The following is a 9,812-nucleotide window of genomic DNA, read 5'->3' on the forward strand; positions in this document are numbered from 1 at the left end:
TCGCCTTGTGCTTGGGTTGACCACGGGCCTCACAGTATAAACACCTCCCACTGAGCCGTGCACCTGGCAGGGGACAGGGCAGCTCCCCCAGATGCACACAACTGACAATGGGCACCGAAGGCCCTTCCCCCAGAAGACCAGCTGGAAGGACAGGGGAAGAGCAAGTCCTTCACCAAGCAGTCCTGGAAAGTTCCAGGGGAAGGCGAGAGATTTGCACTATATAGAACCAGAGGATACCCCTCCTTGATTATGGTTTTCTGTTTCCCCCACACCCTCTGTTTTCTCTCTTTTTCTCCTCTTTCCAGTACAACTTGTTTTTGGCCACTCTTCACTGAGCAAAATGACTAGAAGGAAAAGCTCACCACAAAAGAGGAATCAGAAACAGTCCTCTCTCCCACAGAGTTACAAAATTTGGATTACAATTCAATGTCAGAAAGCCAATTCAGAAGCACAATTATAAAGCTACTTGTGGCTCTGGAAAAAAGCATAAAGGATTCAAGAGACTTCATGACCACAGAATTTAGATCTAATTAGGCCAAAATTAAAAATCAATTAAATGGGATGCAAGCCAAACTGGAGGTCCTAACGACGAGGGTTTACGAGGTAGAAGAATGAGTGAGTGACATAGAAGACAAGTGGATGGCAAGGAAGGAAACTGAGGAAAAAAGAGAAAAGCAATTAAAAGATCATGAGGATAAGTTAAGGGAAATAAATGACAGCCTCAGAAGGAAAAAATCTATGTTTAATTGGGGTGCCAGAGGGCGCCAAAAGGGATAGAGGACCAGAGAGTGTATCTGAACACAAATCATAGCTGAGAACTTCCCTAACTTGGGGAGGGAAGCAGGCATTCACATCCAGGAGATAGAGACATCCCCCCCTAAAATCAATAAGAACAGTTCAACACCTCGACAATTAATTAGCGAAACTTGCAAATTCCAAAGATAAAGAGAAGATCCTTAAAGCAGTAAGAGACAAGAGATCCCTAACCTTTATGGGGAGAAGTATTAGGTTAAGAGCACACCTCTACAGAGAGACCTGGCAGGCCAGAAAGGGCTGGCAGGATATATTCAGAGTCCTAAATGAGAAGAACCTGCAGCCAAGAATACTTTATCCAGCAAGGCTCTCATTCAGAATAGAAGGAGAGATAAAGAGCTTCCAAGATAGACAGAAACTGATAGAATATGTGACCACCAAACCAGCTCTGCAAGAAATACTACGGGGGACTCTGTAAAAGAAAAAGGAAGTCCAAGGAAACAATCCACAAAAATGGGGACTTAATAGGTATTATGATGACACTACATTCATATCTTTCAATAGTAACTCTGAACCTGAATGGACTTAATGATCCCATCAAAAGGTGCAGGGCTTCAGACTGGATAAAAAAGCAAGACTCATCTATTTGCTGTCTACAAGAGACTCTTTTATTTTATTTATTTTATTTTATTTTATTTTATTTTATTTTATTTTATTTATTGGTATTCAATTTGCCACCATATAGAATAACACTCAGTGCTCATCTCATCAAGTGCCCCCCTCAGTGCCTGTCACCCAGTCACCCCCACCCCCCGCCCACCTCCCCTTCCACCACCCCCCCAGTTCGTTTCCCAGAGTTAGGAGCCTCTCATGTTCTGAAGAGACTCATTTTAGACCTAAGGACACCTACAGCCTGAAAATGAAAGTTTGGAGAACCATTTACCATTCGAATGGTCCTCAAGCCTTTGTGCCCCCTGGACGCCGCCAAGTAGGCATCGTTAAAGTCTCCCCTCCCACTGCCGTCATATCTAAGTCAAAGTCTCCCAAAGAGCTTGAGCAGCTGCAGAAGCTCTTCATCAGAGTTTTGAGCTTTGAAACAACCGATGAGTGTCTGAGGAGCCATTTTGAGCAATGGGGGATGCTTATGGACTGTGTGGTAATGATGACCCCAACACCAAGTGCTCCAGAGGCTTTGGGTTGGTCACTCATGCCACCGTGAGGAGGTGGACGCAGCCATGAATGCTCGGCGGCACAAGGTAGGTGGGAGAGTCGTGGAACTAAAGATGGCTGTCTCCCGAGAAGATTCTCAAAGACCTGGTGCCAACTTAACTGTGAAAAAGATTTTTGTTGGTGGCATTAAAGAAGACACTGAAGAACATCATCCAAGAGATTATTTTGTACAGTATGGGAAAATTGAAGTGATTGAGATCATGACTGACCGAGGCAGTGACAAAAAGAGAGGTTTTGCTTTTGTGACTTTTGACGACCATGACTCTGTAGAGAAGATTGTCATTCAAAAATACCATACTGGGGATCCCTGGGTGGCGCAGCGGTTTGGCGCCTGCCTTTGGCCCGGGGCGCGATCCTGGAGACCCGGGATCGAATCCCACGTCGGGCTCCCGGTGCATGGAGCCTGCTTCTCTCTCTGCCTGTGTCTCTGCCTCTCTGTCTCTCTCTGTGTGACTATCATGAATAAATAAATAAAATCTTTAAAAAAAAAAAACAAAAAACAAAAATACCATACTGTGAATGGCCACAACTATGAAGTAAGGAAAGCCCTATCGAAGCAAGAGATGGCTAGTGCTTCGTCCAGCCAAAGAGTCCGAAGTGGTTCTGGAAACTTTGGTGGTGGTCGTGGAGGTGGTTTTGGTGGGAATGACAACTTTGGTTGTGGAGGGAACTTCAGTGGTCGAGGTGACTTCGGTGGCAGTCGAGGTGGCGGTGGATATGGTGGATGGCCGTAAGGATGGCTATAATGGATTTGGTAATGATGGTAATGATGGAAGCAACTTTGGAGGTGGCAGAAGCTATAACGATTTTGGCAATTACAACAATCAATCCTCAAATTTTGGACCCATGAAAGGAGGAAATATTGGAGGCAGAAGCTCTGGCCCCTATGGTGGTGGAGGCCACTACTTTGCCAAACCACGAAACCAAGGTGGCTATGGCGGTTCCAGTACCAGCAGCAGCTAAGGCAGTGGCAGAAAGTTTTAATTACTGCCAGGAAACAAAGCTTAGCAGTAGAGGAGAGCCAGAGAGGTGACAGGGATGCTACAGGTTACAACAGATTTGTGAACTCAGCCAAGCACAGTGGTGGCAAGGCCTAGCTGCTACAAAGAAGACATGTTTTAGACAATACTCATGTGTAGGGGCAAAAAAACTCAAGGACTGTATTTGTAACTAACTGTACAACAGGTTATTTTAGTTTCTGTTCTATGGAAAGTGTAAAGCATTCCAACAAAGGGTTTTAATGTAGATTTTTTTTGCACCCATGCTGTTGATTGTTAAATGTAATAATCTGATCATGACGCTGAATAAATGTGTCTTTAAAAAAAAAAGAAAGCAGGGGTAGCCATCCTTATATCAGATAAATTAAAGTTTATCCCAAAGACTGTAGTAAGAGATGAAGAGGGACACTATATCATACTTAGGGGATCTATTCCACAAGAGGACCTAATAACCATGAATATTGATATCCCGAATGTGGGAGCTGCCAAGTATAGCAATAAATTAAAAACCAAAGTTAAGACATACTTAGATAATAATACACTTATACTTGGAGACTTGAACACAGCGCTTTCTACAATCCAGAGATCTTCTAAGCACAACATTTCCAAAGAAACAAGAGCTTTAAATGATACACTGGACCAGATGGATTTCACAGATATTTCCGGAACTTTACATCCAAATGCAACTGAATACACATTCTTCTCAAGGGCACATGGAAGTTTCTCCAGAATAGACCACATACTGGGTCACAAATTAGGTCTTAAATGATACCAAAATATTGAGATTATACTCTGCATATTTTCAGACCAAAATGCTTTGAAACTAGAACTAAACCACAAGAAGAAGTTGGAAGGATTTCAAACACGTGGAGGTTGAGGACCATCCTGCTAAAAGATGAAAGGGTCAACCAGGAAATTAGAGAAGAATTAAAAACATCCATGGAAACTAATGAGAATGAAGACAGAACAATTCCAAATCTTTGAGATACAGCAAAAGCAGTCCTGAGGGGGAAATACATCACGATACAAGCATCCACCAAAAACTGGAAAGAACTCAAAATACAAAAGCTAACCAATCCAATCATGAAATGGCAAAAGACATGAACAGAAATTTCACAGAGGAAGACATAGACATGGCCACCAAGAACATGACACAATGCTCTGCATCACTGGGCATCAGGGAAAAACAAATAAAAACCACAATGAGATACCACCTCACAAGAGCGAGAATGGTGAAAATTAACAAGACATGAAACAACAGATGTCGTAGAGGATGTGGAGACAGGGGAACCCTCTTGCCCTGTTGGTGGGAATGTGAACTGATGCAGCCACTCTGGAAAACTGTGTGGAGGTTCCTCAAAGAGTTATAAATAGATCTGCCCTACAACCCAGCAATTGCATTGTTGGGGATTTACCCCAAAGATACTGATACAGTGAAACACTGGGACACCAGCATCCCGATGTTTATAGCAGCAAAGTCCACAATAGCCAAACTTTGGAAGGAGCCATGGTGTCCATCGAAAGATGAATGGATAAAGGAGATGTGGTCTATATATACCATGGAATACTACACAGCCATCAGAAAGGACAAATAACCACCATTTGCTTCAACGTGGATGGAACCAGAGGTTATTGTGCCGAGTGAAATAAGTCAATCAGAGAAGGACAAACATTATATGGTCTCATTCATTTGGGGAATATAAAAATTAGTGAAAGGGAATAAAGGGAAAGGAGAGAAATGAGTGAAAATATCAGTGAGGGTGTCAAAACATGAGAGACTCCTAACTCTGAAAACCAAACAAGGGGTGGTGGAAAGGGAGGTGGGTGGCGAGGTTGGGTGACTCAGTGACGGGCATTGAGGGGGGCACTTGATAGGATGAGCACTGGGTGTTATGCTATACCTTGGCAAATTGAACTCCAATAAAAAAAAATGTTGTTTTCCATGTGCTGTAGCACTTCTGGAAGCAGAGAGAAATTACGTTATGTGCCCATTCCACCTTATCAGAGGGTGAGCCACGCAAGGCAGGAGTCATGTATCATGACTCATCATACTCCTGGCACCCATCATGGGCTTTGTCACCCAATAGGAGATCAGGAAATGTGGGTTAAACAACATCTTATTCAAAACCCGCACAATCATGTTGGATCAACTTTGTCTGGCCTCCAGTACACATAACGTGTCAACACAAACATAAGAACAAGCAGGATAAGTACACAAATGGCATATCTTAAAACATCATAGGAGGGCAGTGTCCTGGGCTCCGTGGTTTAGCACTGCTTTCAGCCCAGGGTGTGATCCTGGAGACCTGGGATCGAGTCCCCCATCCTGCTCCCTGCATGGAGTCTGCTACTTCTCCCTCTGCCTGTGTCTCGCCTGTCTCTCTCTCTCTCTCTCTCTCTCTGTGTGTGTGTCTCTCTCATGAATAAGTAAATAAAATTAAAAAAAAAAACATCTATAGGAGAGATGCCTAATGATTACAACAAACTCAACAGCAGATGGAACCACTCCAGTCTATGTGTAACTTTAAGAGTCCCGTTTCTCATGGAAATCAGTAAAATGCTGTGAAAGAACAAAATGGTGGCAGGAGAGAGTTCCTCATATGGTGATTGAGCTGAACCTGTATCCTCCAAGGGCTGGAGGGACAGCTCTACCATTTAGGATGAAATGGCCAACCAAGCACAATAGGAAGGCAAATTAAGCTCTCAGGGAGGGGGGCCAGAGACAGAGTGGGCTGCAGTTTCCTGATGACTCCAGAAACGTGAAACCAAGGCCTTTCCTAAAATATCCTCAAACACACTCAAATTTTTACACATCTAGTTGCTTTAAATGTATTCCAAATAGGCTGACTTTTAGCCTTTTATGGCCTGCCTGCTTTGCATACCCTAGAAAACTGTGCCCAACATCTGCTGGGCATAGATAAGGTAATTCTAGGGGTTTCAGACCTCCAAGGCACTGTGGCCTTTCTCAGTTCTCTGGCCTAGAGAATTTACATCGTGCTGATGGGTGAGAGCACGCTGATTTCCCTATCCTCTGGGAGTTCCCTTGTCTCCTTCCCCTTCTGGTTGGCGAGCTTTTGCCATTCTCTATACAAGTATCTGTGTATTTGCCAGCTAAAGCAAATTCTAGTTGATGCAATAGGCAAAACCCGAACTTTTTTTTTAAATAATAAATTTATTTTTTTTATTGGTGTTCAATTTGCCAACATACAGAATAACACCCAGTGCTCATCCCATCAAGTGACCCCCTCAGTGCCCATCACCCATTCACCCCCACCCCCCGCCCTCCTCCCCATCCACCACCCCTAGTTCGTTTCCCAGAGTTAGGAGTCTTTATTTTCTGTCTCCCTTTCTGATATTTCCTACCCATTTCTTCTCCCTTCCCTTCTATTCCCTTTCACGATTATTTATATTCCCCAAATGAATGACTTTGAATGGCTTAATGCAGCAGAGGTTTGGTTTTTTTTGTACATCTAAATTTTGATGCTGTTTGGCAGGGTCTCACCACTCTCAGGGAACCCAAGTTTCCAGGCTGTTTTGAAGTGCCCCCATCTCAGCATAAGATTGTCATGTTTGAGGGCACCTGGGAAGAACATTTGGATTAGCATCGGACAATCTCAACTGTATTTGATTCTCAGTGTCACCTGCCTTCCTTAGCCCGGGTCCAAGTACCTTCACCACAGCATCCTTCCTTTTGTCACCTGGGAGACAGCACGCTGTCCTCACTCTTGATGTAGGTGTCAGAAGCCTGGCCACAGGATGGGCAGGATGGGAACATGGTGGAATGGACATGACTTCGCACCAGGGTTCCAGTCTCTGCCTTGTCACTCACCGGCCATGTGATCCTGGGAAAAGGACCAACCCTGAGAGCCTCGGGGTTGTCATTGGTGAAGTACGTGGGTTTGAGCCACGCCGTAGGACGGCAGGGATGTGTGCCAGGGATGGAAAGCACCTTGCACGCCGCCTGGCATATATTGGAACCTGGATGAACGGCAGGTATGTTGAATGCTGTCCTGACCCCAAGCCTCATGCTCTCTCCTCTGGGATTTTGTTGTTGTTCTTCAGTTCAGCACAGTCTTCCGTCTACCCCAGAGGTTTATCATGTTTTGCTGTTAAGTTTTTGTTGTTCATATTGTGCCTTTTATTAGTTTTCCCTTCTCTAGTTTTCCTGGTTTGATTTTTGGAAGCAGAAGACATTAGCCTGCACTTCACCATCACCTTGCCAGCTACAGTTAAGGCACAATCTGTAAAAAAAAAAAAGAAAAAAAAGAAAAAACAAATTTTAAGCATAATTGACATCTCTACAATATTTTGTTCCTCATCAATAAATAGGGTTTAGTGCTCCTTTTATTCAGGGCTTTTTTCCCACCTCAATCTATCAGTAAATTTGTATAGTAACCTCCATAAAGATCTTAGACCTCTTCTGTTGTGAATGGGATATGTTCTAGGACATCTTCAATATAGTTATTACTTTTGTGTGTGTTGCAGGCTCTTGATTGTGCTATAGTGATGTACCATACACAATTTTTTGAAGTCTCTTTCTAATTCAGATATCCCATGTACCTATTTCTCTGAATTGTCTATATAGATGATCATATTGTCATGCAGCATTACCTTCCTTTTTGATAGTCATTTATTTTGATATGCATATTATAGTTCTGGCTCTGTTCTAGTGTACTTTTGAATGGTACGGGTAAAAGCATACATCTGTGTCTTATCAGTGTCTTCAATGAGAATACACCTCGCATTTCACATTTAAGTATGTGTGGAGTAGCTATTAGGAAATTTGCTAAAAGCTTTTATCTTGTACTCATGGTGAATTTGTTTCAAAGGCTTTTATCATACCCATTGGCATGATATAATGTTTCCCTTTAATTTGTCAGCGTGGGGAATTATAATTCAAAGAATTTTCTACTTTATTTTTTAAAGATTTTATTCATTTATTCATAGAGACACACACACAGAGAAAGAGAAAGAGAGAGAGAGAGAGAGAGGCAGAGACACAGGCAGAGGGAGAAGCAGGCTCCATGCAGAGAACCCGACGTGGGACTTGATCCCGGGTCTCCAGGATCACACCCCGGGCCGCAGGCGGCGGTAAACCGCTGTCACCGGGGCTGCCCAGTATTTTCTACTTTAAATCATATTTTCACTTCTTAGCCACAGACTGCTTGTTCACCCAATTCACTGCTATACTGAATATGGCATTAATTTACTTAGGATATTTGCTTCTGTAAGAGTGACCTTGGTTCAAGTGTATTCTGTGTGGAAATGGGGTGCTCATCACCCCATGAGCATGCTCATCCAGTTTGAGAGTTATAGAGAGCTACACTGGAAACATGAGTTAAATAACTCCCCATATTTTGGTATGCTTCTGGAGACTTAAGATGAAGATAAGTTTTTCCTGGTCACTTGTAGAACTGGCCACCCAAACTGCCTGTCCAGGAACAGGAGAGTTTGGGTGTTTACTATGCTTTCAGTTTGTATTGTTTAATTAAATTTTCCCTTTCTCTATGAACTGATTTTGTCCTCTATCTTTGTAAAAATATTGTCCATTTCACCCAGGATTTCTAATGTAATTGCATGATATTTATAATAAAACCTTTATTACAGAAAGTCTAAAACACATACAATAGTAGAGAATAGTATAACAAACCCAATATACATGATGGCCAGCAGTAATCATCTTTAGTTCATGGCCAGTCTGGTTCCAATACACCCTCACCTTCCCCACATCTCTGCCATTGGGATAATGTGAGGATCATCTGAGACATTGTGCTTTGTCATCTCATCTCATCAGTATTTCAAAATGCATTTGCAAACAAAGGATCTTTGGTAAAACATCAATGCAATACAATTATCATTCCCACAAATTTAAAGTAGTTATTAGTATTAAATATCCAGTTACTTTTCACATTTAACTTATCTGGAAAATTTTTTTAAGTTTCTTGAATCACAAAGATGGCCTATATTCTGTGATTTTTTTTTTTCGGTTATATCCCTTAAGTCTTTTTTCATCAATAGATTTCCCCCCACATCACCCTTTTCTCCCCTTGCAGTTATTGTTCTTGAGGGCAAAAAGCAGGTCAAATTTTGTGACATTCCCATAATCTGAATTATGTTGAAAAAAACATTTTGGTGTCCTTAAGCATGTATTTTGACCTCCTAGTTCTTTAAATTGATAGTCTCAAATAGACACTTGATCAATTTAAGTTTGCATGCTTGTTTTTCAACTGTATTTAAAAAAAAAACAACAAGATTGCTACATAGATAATGCTACATACTTCCATTATGAGGAACATAATATCCATTGTCCTCTGTGCCGAAGTTGGCACTCATTGATGATCATCACTTTTATTTGTGTGTTGGGGGTTGCAGACTGGTAATTTTCTAGTTCTCTCATTTGTTCTTAGCATATTAGTTGAAAAGCTTTTATATGTATAAAAATTTCCTCATCCATCATTTGGTTATCCTGAGAGGATCATGTATTTATTCTGTGTCTTTACATCATTTAAATATATTCTGCATCTATATTTTGTACAGTTTTAACCAACAGTGTTTACTTGTGATTTTTCTCTTTAGTACCTGGTCATATTTGCAAAAATATGTCAGTTTTATGAGTATTTTCAAAGAATTGGCATTTGTTAGTTGGTCTTACTGCTTTCTAAAATGTTATTTCTACACTTATCTTCATTATTTCCAACCTTTTACTCCTTTGGGTTCAATACAATGTTCATGCCCTAGCTTCTTGAATTTCTTGGGTACTTTACTTCTTTTCTCTGATGCATCTATTTAAGACTATATATTTATTTTTGATTTCCATTTGGGGTATACCGC

This window comes from Canis aureus, chromosome X (assembly GCF_053574225.1).
Source record: "Canis aureus isolate CA01 chromosome X, VMU_Caureus_v.1.0, whole genome shotgun sequence".
Classification (NCBI taxonomy): Eukaryota; Metazoa; Chordata; class Mammalia; order Carnivora; family Canidae; genus Canis; species Canis aureus.